This window comes from Molothrus ater, chromosome 1 (assembly GCF_012460135.2).
Source record: "Molothrus ater isolate BHLD 08-10-18 breed brown headed cowbird chromosome 1, BPBGC_Mater_1.1, whole genome shotgun sequence".
Classification (NCBI taxonomy): domain Eukaryota; kingdom Metazoa; phylum Chordata; class Aves; order Passeriformes; family Icteridae; genus Molothrus; species Molothrus ater.
Window position 1 is genome coordinate 114611467 of NC_050478.2, and position 13696 is coordinate 114625162.

Below are 13696 nucleotides of genomic sequence, written 5' to 3' on the forward strand. Positions count from 1 at the left end.
TTTACAACACTGCTCTTTGCAGATGGTTATACAGGGAGCAGATCAAAGCCATGATGTATTGTGCTCTGGCCATACATGTTTACTGACTACCAGAGTAACAAAACCCCCACAGAACCAAACCCAAGGAGTCTTACACTGTATGAAACACACTTCTACATTCTGCAGTCATTCTACACACACTGCACATTCTACAGTCCAAAACCACACTGGCACAAATTCCAAAAGACGTTTCAGCAGGCCTAAAGAAGAAAGCAGCGTATCAAACCTTAGCTAACTCTGTTAGTTTCAAGTATGGCCAAGCTTGCCTTGAAACAGACTTCTTGCCAGTAGGAAATCACAGTAGGCAATGTCCCAACTTGCCAGTCAGGCAGTAACACATTTTCAAGTTAAATATTCTAATCTGTCAGATAACATTAAATAGATTTCCATAACTAGTCAGAATAGAGTATCACATAATAGCAACTAACTAAACTTTTCACTGATGTTGTACCATTCTGAATTAGCATTTAAAAAATAAATGAAAATTGTTACTTCTATGCTGTTTCAGCAAATTTTGCACAGTAATTTAGCTAAATACAAACAAATTCCCTGTATTGGTATTTATTACCTATAGTCATTGGTGTACACAGAGCCAGTCAACATACAGGTAAATTTCAGATTACCACACATGTATGTACTGCTCTTAAAAGCAACACTTAAGATTTCTGAAGTCAAAAGATAAGACAGAACTCTATTTTTCTGTTGGATTTTTTCCACTTCACTGAGTTTTCTGCCAAGTCAGTACTGCTGTTTCCCACGTCTGTGTGACTCTTTACTCAGCAACAGTATACAATTACAAACACTGAAAAGACAACTTCAGAAAACAAAGTGGCAGGGGAACATGGGGCAAGATTAGCAATTGAAACAACTAATCCAGATGAATCTCAGAGTCTCCAATCCAGCTGGCATAAATTCTCATACTCCTTTGCCTTTTCCCTAATCACTACAGTATTCTATTCAGGTATTTGGTTATCACAATATAATATTCTCCATCAAAATTAGGAATTACTACCCTCTCCCACTGCAAAAAAAAAAAAAAAAAAATTGCATATGCCAGTTTTAATCATCAATTTGTCCCCAATAGCCAGAACTCCTTAGAGGAGGCCAAAACATGTTGTCAGCTCTTGGAAAAAATATCTTCAATGTGATAATGAAGGTATCATGCATTCTATTTAGGATGCTTCTCTCCTTAAGAACTCAAGTTCATGGGTATATTTCTGGGCTATCCTGAAATCTCTCAGATGGGCTCTTGTAAGAGGTAGCTGCTTAGAACAAAAAACATTGCCTACAGAGTGATGTATGATGGCTTAGTGGATTAGCATGTTAAAAACATAATCTCTTTTGACACAGCTGTTTTTAAGTGGTCTTAAAAATATTACAAAATGTTAATTCTGTTTTCCAGTAAACATAACTTTTGATCTGCTGAGTCAGAGATGTTATGCATAATAATCACAGCAGGAATACAATACTATTTGTATTTTTTTGGAGGAAAAAGACTGAGCACAATTTTGTGCAAATAATAAAAAGAAAAATCACAAAGCCGAATTCAATTAAAGGCAAATCCACCAGAGGGAAACTGTAGTTCTAACAAAACAAAATACTTGTTTTCCTAGGTAATTTCCATATTTCTAGAAAGTTAATTCCAGAGCCATGTAACACTCACATACAGATTTTATAATATGTACTTTCAACACTGGACTAAAATACTTTGTGCTACTAAGTCAGCACAGTATCACTTTCTAGGTATCATTTTTAATTCTGAATTCAAATCCCCCAAACCAACACTCACTAACTTTAGAAAGCACTTTATCATGCACTGTCTGAATGTAGCAGAAGAGCCTTGTGTTTGTACAGCTCCCAGAAATCATCATGGAAGCTTCTGAATACCTAGGCATATCTAGGTTATGGAGATATGTAGACACAATGTATTTTTTTTCTGTGATCGAGTTATGATGGTTTTGTTATCAAAAACTATATTCTTCTAAATTAGGTACATAATGTATTATATTAACAAATATACTAATATACCAACATTCTTTTATTGAGGGATCCAAGCTACTGCTAAATGAATCTCTCATGACACATAATTATTATTTACTTCACTGAAAAATATTACCAGATTAGTACAGTAGTTATTTTTCTTTGCTTTCAAGACAGTTTAATATTTTTTGAACATTTTAACTTCATTTGTGGTTACACTAATTGCCCTTTCAAGTTGACAGGCATGTAAAATCATCCTGAAGTGTCCATTTCTGATACTGCAGGAAAAAATTAAAATGCTAGTAAGTAAAGGAAGCATCTTATTCCAAATAATTTATTTATTTGTAAAAGCCAGAATGAAGCAGTTCCCTGTTCACACTTTAGAAAGCAATCAATCCTTCACTGCTGGTCTGCTCCTTCCACATTCAGGACACTGTAGTTCCATCATTAAGAGCATCCCCTGCCGAGAAGCACATGAATCTACTGTTCCATGATGTACCCTCAATGACCACCAGCTTCTGAATGAAGCTACAAAAATACTGGGTTTTACTTACTAGAAAAAACCCTGAACAGCTTGCTTCTTGCCAACCTGAAAGACCACCCCTTTCAATGAGTGCCATCTGAAACAATCTCAAATGCATGTTACAGTATTTAAAAAAAAAAAAAAAATCTTGGGGAAATACCACTTGCTCCCTGAGAAGCACTTCAGTTTTAGCACAGATCTCTCACTCTGAGATGGGCTCATTATGTTGGCATTACAGACCACACAGTTACTACTATGCATTTACTAGTGACCGACCTAGAATTTGACAGATGGAAATGGTGATTGGAAAGCATGAAATAGAGGCTTCATATCTCAAATGTCCACAGTGAAAGGAATTGTTAGCATCCAACTAGATTCTAATAAGCTTTGCAAGAGGAACCTGGGCCATGCATTTTTACTAACTGTTTGTTTAATTTAATTTGTTTTCATTTATAGCAAAGCACTGTTGAAAAGAACAGGAAACTTTCAAATAATCTGGTCAAGATCAGATGGGAAAACATGTCCCTCTTCCACTTAGAAATTCTACAGTTCAGATCATTCAGTAACTTTGCCAGCCACTGCAACATACTAAAAAATTATCAAGAAACAAACTTCCTAAACAAATGACAAATGCAGAAAGTAGAGGTTAAAAAAAGGATTAATTTTTTTACCCCCTTATAACAGTCTAAAAATACTCAAAGCAAGAAGACATAACACACACTCTTTGGGTCAGAACTCTGCCATGCACAGGGAGTGAGGTAATTTTGACTACATTCTCTCTCAGATGTACCCCCAAAGACAAAATCACATCACTAACTTACAAAGTTGCTAAGTAACAGTTCATTCATAAGTTAATTCACAAAGGCGATATAATCTTTGTCCAGAAGACCTCATAACCTTCCTACAAAGGCCTAAGTTACAAAAAGTCTAGATATATTATAGAATTGTAAAATGGTTTGAGTTGGAAGGTACCTTAAAGACCATCCAGTTCCATGGGCAGGGATACCTTTCACTAGACCAGGTTACTCAAAGCCCCATCAAACCTGGCCCAGAACACTTCCAGGGATGGGACACCCAGAGCTTTTCTGAGCAACCTGTTCTGGTGCCTTACCACCCTCACAGTAAAGAATTTCTTCCTAATGCCAAATCCAAACCTACCTTCTGTCAGTTTTACTCCTTGTCTTATCACTACACACTCTTATGAAAAGTCCCTCTCCAGAGGCAGTTGTCAGCCAAAATGGTGGGAAATTTTATATATAATTGGGAGGAACTAACAGTTAAGCTCTTTCCTAACTGTTCTTACCTGCTCTAAGTTAAGCTCTTTCTCCTTCAAACTATGAGTCTTACAATCCCAAAGTAAGAAATGGGATTTAGGCATACTTCACAGGACAGTTACAAAGCACTTGCAACCTGACAGCTAATTTCTGCCTGCCTTTTAGCTTTTTTTGTTAAGCTGCCTACATGAAACTTTCACGCCAAAACTACCTTCAAATACCAAACTACCTCCTTTATGATGAAATTCAGATGCTTAGCAGAAGGGATTATTTGACCTTCAACCACAGTTTAACACCTAAAACTATGACAAGAACAGTCTTTTAGAGCATCCATTAAATCTTGGAGGCTTTGCTCAGAGTTGAGAGACTTTCTATTTCTTTGGTTCCTGATGAGAAATGGAATAAGCAGCACAATACTCAAATTCTTATTCAGACAAAACCTTTAGGAAATTTAATCTGCTAATGAAGAATTATGGAGTTCATTTCAAGATAACTGAATATATCATCAGTTTCAAGGTTGCAACACAACTATGTGACTGATATCACAAATTCATATGATTTAAATATTTTGAGAGGTCTGAGGGGCAGTGATTTAAGTCACCAGAGCACCTTTTTGACCACATCTGTCTTCTAACTTGAGGATTGAAAAAAGATCCAGTCTCTTTTTATGTTCAGTTGTTTTATTAGTCAAACTACAGAAACTGAAAATAAAAACACAATCCAACCTCCCCAAACGAAAGTATCTTGCTACTCCAATCAAACTGACAAGTAATCAATGTAGTTAGAAACTGCTTAAATGCACTTTCCTTTCAGTACAAATCTGAAGATCTGATCTGAGATCTCATTTAAGTATAATAAAGAGCAAGAAATTTGTTTTACATGATGCATAGATATGTACTAGAAAATTGTTTTACATGATGCATAGCTATGTACTAGAAAACCTGTACTAGAAATTGAAATGTATTTTTCAATGTGGATTTAACTTACTTGTTCTCAAATATTCTGAAGTGGCCAAGTTTTCAAAGGTGAAATAATACAGGGGAGACCTCTAAAACCATTCCCCCCTCCCCCTCCAAGAAACTTATTTCACAGTTTAACATTTCTGAAAGTATAATCTAGATTTCTGTTTGCCTTCTACAGTAATTGACACTAGAAGTGTGTCTGAGTATTTCTTATGAGAAACAATGATAGAACATATTTGACAAGACCTGACATCCTTTCCTCACAGGTAAGTTTAATATTCATCCAGTTAGGGACTATTGCCATCACCCAAACACCATCATGATTAAGTTTTCTGTATTACTCTGCACTCAATTTTTCTATTTGTAGCATCACCAGCTCAAGTTAATTTCACAGTACTCATTGGCACAATTTTTGTAGTACAAAAATTATCAATAAACTTAAAGGGACACAAATAGATTCTGAGAGAATAAAAGAGTTTTAAACAAGTTAAAGAAGTGCTGAGTTCAGAAAAGAGTGTATCCAAAAGAAAAGGATACACTCAGGCAGCTAAGACAAAAAACCCTTTAAAATTATAACTGGGAAAACATTACATTTTACAAGTAATGAGAAATTAAACAAGTTTGATATAAATATTTCATGTATACTTTTTAAAGCAATTTCAACACATACTAAAACAAGCCTGAATAATTAGGATAATTAACATATTAGGATTCTTGGTTAACTTTTTAAGTAAAAAATAATGTAACTTTGTTGTTTAGGAATAGAGCTGATTTCATTGTACTGGTATGCTTATAACTGTACTTAAACACCATTTAAAATAGCATGTAGCAACACCATCTTTTGACAGATGCAATAATATTTTTATTACTTTTTCTGAAACTGATTAAAATATAGCCATAAGCAATATGTTTGTGCTGAGGCATAATTAGGAGTGGTTTAGTCTGAGCACAATCCTAGTATTCAAAATAATAAAAGAAAACTTCAAATCACAGATGAAAAAAAAGCCTAAAGATTTAAATAACCAGCATTTATGTCTAAGCTCCTCCTAAGCTAGGTGGTTCAATATTTCCTAGAGTCCTAGGTGAAACAAATATGTAAGTATTGATCACAGTAACTTCCAGTGAACAAAATAAGCTTGAACAATATAGTGTTTAACTTTTAAACAGAACACAAAACTCTGACACTATTTTATACTTGTTTTATTTTACTTTAATACTCTTCTTAAAGTACTAATGAGGAGAAGAGCACCAGTAACTGATAGCAGGTAGCTAACACCATAAATTTACACCTTTGTAATGTATCATCTTATGAAAACATAAGAACAGCTGCAGGCAATTTCTACTTTTATATATTTATATTTTATCTATACTTGCATGTGATAAATGCAGCATTACTAAGCCTTGCATGTAGGCAGCTGCAGTAAATGCAAAAAAGTATAAATGAAAATTCCACACGTGACAGTAGGAGTTTGAAGAAACTTAACATTTACAAACTTGTAAATGTTTTATTACTAACTATACTGGCTTGATTGAAATTTAATAGCAAGCTGCCAGAATCTCTCATTCTGCCTTTCCTTCAAAAAGATCTCTTTAAAATATTCCTATTCCACAACTGAGTCAAAAGACACGATATTGTCCCTAAACGTCTCCTAAAAATGTGTGCATGTCTGTATCTATGCCACATACAAATGGAACATTCATGATAAATACATACACCCCACAGTAAACAGTTTTATTACAAGTGACAAGCACTTGAGACAGTAAAATCTGATTTGCGTACACAGGGTCTTTCTATTGCTCAAACATGTAGTATAGTGAGATCTCATTAACTCACAATCAGATGATTTGCAGGGATTTTTAGAAAAGTCATGCACTACAAAAAGAAGTACATACTCAATACATGAAGAGGTAAGCTAAGTTTTCTGACAGCCTCGTTCCTTTTTGGTTATTTGGCAATTCACAGTAAATGTGCATAAGGCAAAATCAGCAATCTACATCTTATTTCCTAAGAAATACTTTACACTTGCAGACTGCCAAATCTGATGTGACTCACAACCATAAAGAAAAGCTTTTAGGGTTAGAGATACACAGTGTCAGGCTACTGGTAAATTACCTGCAGAATACATAAGTAAATCTACATGCAATCTGTATTGCTAAATTGTATCAAATACAGTATTATTGCAGCAATATGGAAGAGATTATTATTAGTTATCCTAACTTAAGTGAAAAAACAACTTTGACAAATAATTCCCTTTAAACACTTTCTAATCTGATTTCTAGGGATATTTTCCTTGAGAGAGGAATTTAGCACATTAAGTGCAAAAGAAGATTATAGCAATTCAGTTTACTGTAACAGACACTTTTTGCATTTTTCCAAGTTTCTTTACATAGTTATTTCTTAATTGGATCTGATGGCAATTCCTAGGTTTTACTTTCCTGATTCCCACTTGACTTTCTCAAATCTGATTTGAGGCATTTTACTTCAGAGTTCTGAGTTACTGTTGTATGCATTACAGCCACACTCGTCTGCATTCGTTTTTTTAATCTCACTTTTTAGTTTTATAATAGTTCAGACCTGTGGGGTTTTTTCCCTCTCTTTCCTTTCCTCTAAACAAATAGCTATTGGGCCACATTTTATTTCCTTTGTGCCCCCCTGTAAGTGTATAAAAACCACCAGATTTGGTCATGAGTAGAACAGGTCATCACTCTGGCCATGTATTTTAATGTATTTGACAAGGTATCTCTACACTCTGGACAGGCAATGAACCAGGAAGGAGAGAGAAGAAGGCTACAGAGAAGGATATAATAGAAATTATTTATTCCTTCAACATGAGAAGAATTACATATCCTTTCTCACTCTTCACAGTCAGGTATGTACTTACACAGTCACCTCAAAGCCCTGACATATATGGTGGCTAATTTCAATGCCATGATCCTACAGTAACCGTTTGCTAGACATGCAGGGTCCATTTAAATATTAAAAATTTTAATACATCATATGAGAAGGCCCCATCCTTTAAAACTGTGAGCACACAACTACTCTAAAAAGCATGCTGTATCTTTTCAAAAGTCAAAAAACTCCCTCTAGTTCTATGAATTTCTGCGATTTGTCCTAAGATGAGACAATAACAGGTGAACAGTGATACAGATATAGATAGAAAACACTTTGACAGCACAAACTAAATAAAAATAAAACTTAATCTGCAGTAATGGTGACCAGTTCTGTTTAATATTAGGTTTTCTGACCTTGCATACAATTAGGATCTTTTGCATTTGATATTTGGTGGACAACTGTTTATTTAAAATGAATTAGTAACTACTATCTATGCAATTTCAGATAAATGTTCACTATATCCCTTGACAACTAAAAAAAAAAGCATCTGTGTAAGTGATTATATTGAGAGTTAATCAGTGTTTTACATTCAAGTTACAAGATCACACAATTTAAAAATCAATATAAATTGAATTAAATTCTAGATGTGGGGGTTTTTTAGATTAGAAGAAAATACACAATTGTCTATTATCAAATGCCCAGATAACTGCAAAAAAAACCCCACTCCAATGTTTCAGAAATTTAAACATTTTATGTTTGATCAATACAAGTGTTACTTTCTTCTAATATTTGAATTTTTTTTAAATAGTTTTTTAAGGCTACCTAAACATTTGGTAATCAGTTAAAGATGCTTAGCAGTTCAGTGGATAAATGCTGCACATTTCTTTCAAAAGCTCTGCAAGCTAAATCCTTACTAGGAGCAGATATTTGGAGAATAACTCCTTGAAAGCAAGTTCTCTATCACTTCAGTGGTGGTCACTGCTAGCTCCTTTTAAGTCTATACTGATTTGAGAATGGTCTAAATACTTGAACAGATTTCATGTTTTCCAGAATATTTCTGCTTGGTAAACACATAAATTTGTTCAAGAACCCTACCAAAAAGTATTTGTTCACAAAAACTGGTTTTAACAACATAAGGGGTTATAGACAGAAAATTTAAAAACTTATGGTTTAGACTCTGAAGTAAAAAAATTTATTTTACAAAATAACCTTGAACAGTTACAAACAGTGGTTTATTTAGAACATGAGTAGTGCCTTCCTTAACCCATTAATTTTAAAACATATGCAATACCCTGAAAGGAGGAGACTTTAGGGCACCATTTTGACTAACCAGCTGCAGAGATGGACAACCATTAGAAGTGGCTGCACTTTGTATGCAGTGCCTTTTGGAACTACATAAACTTTTTAAAAGTTTCTTAATTTAAATCTCAGAAGTTCTACATTGAAAACTAATTTTTCAGGATAATTACTAAATTAAAAGTACACACCAAGAGACACATTTGAGCTAACCATTCAAGGAAAGCTGAATGCATTTCACTTTAGGTCCCTGTATTGGCTTGAACTGTTGTAGAATACTGTAGTTATTAATTTTTAAACATTACTGAATAGGATTGGTAACTCTCTAAAAAGATTTTAATACATTTGCACCTCTCCTGTTTACCTAGAAAAAGTAGGTTAACTTCACCAACAACAGACCATAGTATTTGTTTCCTCAGGTGTTTTAATTTTAGAAAATCTTGAAAAAAATCAAACTGTATCATCTATGGAATCAGACCAATACATAATAAAGAAGATTATCTTAACTCTTAGAACAAGGAAGCTTTGAAAGTTACTTTGTATTTTTATTTAAAAAAACACTTAATCACTGTAAGAATTCTGTTTTCTATGAAAGAGTAAGTTTGTAAAAAAATAATCCTAAACAACATTCTTTTCTGCTATTATCTCCATCTGGATTATACCTTAAAATTAAATCCAGTTTAGAAGAGTATCAAATTCTGAGAGAACACCCTTTCCTCTTTCTCCACCCTAAATCCTGAATTTTGTACTATGGTTGGATACACCAAATTTACTTTGTAATACACAGGTGTAAGTCAAGAAAGATACTTCACAACACTGCTTCTTTCACATTGTTATTATCAGTGTCTATACCTATTTTCAGCATTGAAATATTAATGATTAAAAAGCTCCAAATTAGGTAAAAATGTAGAGGCATGTTAAGCACTTCATACTGATGGTCACAGAAACAGCATTTGAAGAGTTCTCAGTACCATTAACCAGTTTATTTAAGTTAGTTCTGCACATCTAGTACCATCTGTCTCTCTACCCTGGTACATTAAAACTACCAACATATGGTGAACTGCTATTAATTTATCAAATTTCTATGCATTCCAGGGTAATGTTACTTCAGTCAATAAAATAATAGATCAGTTTAAGAAATATTCAGAAAGCAACTTTAAAGTCTGAATTCTTATTAACTATAAAAAAGGTCTCTAAACCATAAAAGGCAGTTTTGGAAAAACATTCAATATCATTCCTTTATACAAAATGATTGATCTTTCTTCCTTAATGACCCTGTTTTCTAACCTAAGAGCGGTTAATGTGATTTAATTTTCACAACTGTGAGTCACTGGAAAACTTTGAGATTTCTGCCCAAATCTTTAACCACAAGGCTATCCTAGGCAACAAGTTTCTTTGGTCACACTTGCAGAAAGTGTACAGATCATTTGCAAGCACATGCTATTCAACACAGAGGGCTATCACAACTCCTACTCAACTTCCACAGATTCACAGAAAACATGTGCTGCAATAGCCTCCATCCAAATTCAGTAGCCCATCTCCCCTCTCAAGAAGTGCATACCTGTACTCAGTTTTCAATCTAGAACTAAGTACAAAGGCTTCAAAACCAAAGCAAGTGTAAAGGCAACACTGCAACTCCTCATAAAGGTATCAAATTGCCATGTTAAGAGGCGATGCTAATTTTTTAAAATAGGACATTCAAAAATAAAATTAAAATACATAGGAGATAATAGAGACAAGCAGAGCATTTCACATCATCACAGTTAAACATTTACAAGTTAAAAATTAAGAAAAAAACCAGTATCAGCCAGAACCCATGCTAAAAGCATGCATGCATACACACATGCACACATATACATGACACCAGACCACAGTTAGGATGACTTTTCTTTCTTTAAATAAAGCCAGAGGTAATTCTTCCAAGTCATGTTTTAACTACACACCTAAGGTGTACTTGTAAAGAGCCCCTACTTTGGCCAATTAAAACCTACAGTTATTTTTCAGTATTTTCAAAACCTTTGGGGATGGCTTAGGAGATTTAGGCATAGAATAAACTTTTGAACAAACTCAAGTGTTCCCAACAAAACTGAATGTATTCAAAGTAAAAATAACACACTTCACAACTTGCACAAAATGTCTGTGAAATTGCCCTACACACAGGCAATTCATCCCCTCCCACAGAATTCGCAGCTAGCAGAACAGCACTAGATCTTAATATTATACAACCTGAGATTATTTCATTTCTGCAGCATACAATCCAAAAAACACTCTCCAAAACACAGCATTTGAATTAACATACCAAGAAAACTCCCCTGAAGACCTGCTACACACAAAAGAATTGCTTTGATCCCAACGATTCTGCACGTTTCCCACTGCTATCCTTCCCTAATTTATCAGACTAGGGCCGATTTGATACCTTTCCATTAAAAAAAAAAAACAACGAACCACCCCTCTGCTAGAGGCAGAGGTGCTGGAGAGGTGATGATAACCCTAGGAAAAGAGAAGCTGTCTCTTTAAAATGCCCTGCTATGTCCCTGATCCCACGTGGAACCAACATAAGCAGCACTTTCGCATTAACTTCAATGTGAGGCGAGATGAGGCATCATTATTTCATATAAATAAAACGAGGAGACTGCAGAATACATTCTTTGTAGGAGACAAGCAGGTGAACTGAACGTGCCAGGGAAATCAGCAACCACCCGCAGAAGAGGTGCCCTGCCCCCGAGCCCTCTCTGCTCTCCCTATGGAGCATTAGCTCAACCCCACACCACTCTCAAGAATCCAGTTCAAATAGAGGAGTGAGCCACCAAGAAAACTCGAAATTCAAAGGCAACGAAAATGCACTTTATAAACCGGAAAGGTTTACTTTTTGCCTCACACATCCTAATTAGATCAGGAAAGTGACACTACAAAAGCATAACATTCCGGTCCGAAAAAAAAAAAAAAAAAAAAAAAAAAGAAAGAAAAAGACAGAGGAAAAGAAAAGAGCCCCCATCTCCCCAGATCCCCCAAAAACACACACACAAAAAAAGCATTAAAAAGGAAGTTATAAAGCACCACATCCAGCATTTATCTTATCTAGGATCACTCCACATTTACCCCCAAGTTATACACTTTCTGCACCATCATCTCCCCCTACCTCTCTGTCCTGAAAGGGATTTTCACGTTTTCTCATTGTCGGTGGCGAGTTATAAGAGGCTTTTGCCTTTCCAAAGAATTCATCAACAAAAAAAAATAATAAATATTAACTCCTTGCTCCCTGAAACCTTAAAACGGTCTCGGGAAGACACGGTTTTTATACTGTTACCTTGAGGAAGAAAAGGGGGAGCAGCCCCGATTTTTAGGTATTTTTTGGCATTTTTTTCTGATTTTTATTTTGTTATATGCCTCAGTTCTCCCTCCATTTTGGTTGTTTATGATACTGACAACAAGCTGTCCCTGCTCTCTCTCTCTCTCTCTCCGGATCTCTCCTGCTTTCAGTTAGCAAACCCCCCTCCCCAATGCAACACGACTCAGCACTTACTTGGGTTCACACTTTTCTCTAAACACACACCGATGGGGAAGGGAAAAGCTCCTGGGCTACTCGGAGGGGGAGAGCAGGCAAATTCGTTTCTTTATTACGAAAAAAAAAACTTTTGTCCAAAAAACGACGGGAAAGGGGGGTCGAGTGCCCCAAAGTCACTCCGGATCCCCCCAAAGACGCAGCCGCCAGGTCCGGGGGACACCCCACGGATAGCCGGGTCCACGGGGGAAATTTCTGTGCGAAATTTGTCCGGTTTGAGGCGGCGGGCGAATTTATATTAATTTTTTCCCTCATTTTTCGGCACCGCGGTCTCTAATGTCTTCCGCTCCCTCTCTCGCCGCTCTCGCCGCTGTCACTGCATTCACAGCACAGGCTCCGGAGAGGCGAGGAGGGGAGGGGGCGGCCGCGCCGCTCCTGCCCCTGCCCCTGCCCCGCGGCCCCGGGCCCGGGCCGCCGCGGGGGTCGGCGGCGGGCACCCCGCGCCCTCCTGCCGTCCCCCGGGCAGCCCCGCCGCCTCGCCCGCTCCTCGCGAACCAGCAGAGCGCCGCGGGGAGGGAGGGGAGGAGTGGAGGAAACTCCTGAGAGAGGTTTTTCTGAAAATCATCTCTTTCTCCCTCCGAAGGGGGGTGGGGGGGCACCGCTCGCCTCGGCTCCCCTCCCCTGCTTTTCCCCCCGGGGGGGTCCGACGCGGGGCGGCGGGGGGCTGCGGGAGATGGGGGGAGAGGGATGGAAGGGAGGGATGGTTAACACAAACTTTTCCTCACTGCTCGCTCGCTGCTCCTCTCTCCTCTCCCCCCTCCTTCTCCTCCTCCCCCTTCATAATTTAAATAACCCTGATATTTCCCTGCTAAATCCCGGCGCCTGCCCCCCAAACCCGCAGCAGACTCACCGCGGGAGCCTCAGCATCCCCTCTGCGCCCCGTTTCCACCCTTTACAGTGTTCTCCGATTTTTCTGTAATTTTTTCCCCATATTTCGGGCTGGACGCGGCGGGCCTGGAAATTGTTTGCTTTCCCGTCTTTCCAGCAGCCATTGTAGTGTATGCGCTGCGGTGCAGCCCAGCCTGCCGCACACGCCGCGCCCACACCGCCCGCCGCCCACACGCACCGCGGGTTGGACGCCTCCCCCAGTCAGTCAGGGCCGCGGCCGCGCCCCGCCGCCGGCGCCTGCGGCCCGCGCCGCCCGCCCCGTTGGTGGAAGGAGGCGCCGCTCACGGCCGGGGCGGGCGCGGCGCCGCCGCCATTGGCGGCCCGGCCGTGCCACTCAGA

The 13696-nt window shown here is 37.8% G+C and overlaps 1 protein-coding gene across 2 annotated transcripts in view; it reads right to left on the reverse strand.

Annotated features, from left to right (window-relative positions):
• The window catches only part of PLAG1 (PLAG1 zinc finger), a 52207-nt gene extending 38768 nt beyond the window's left edge, over positions 1–13439 (reverse strand). For both annotated transcript variants that reach the window (XM_036378827.1, XM_036378825.1), the window contains exon 1: positions 13320–13439. The gene's annotated coding sequence lies outside the window, so the exon portion shown is untranslated. The remainder of the gene's footprint in view (positions 1–13319) is intronic.
• Between the last annotated feature and the right edge of the window lie 257 nt (positions 13440–13696).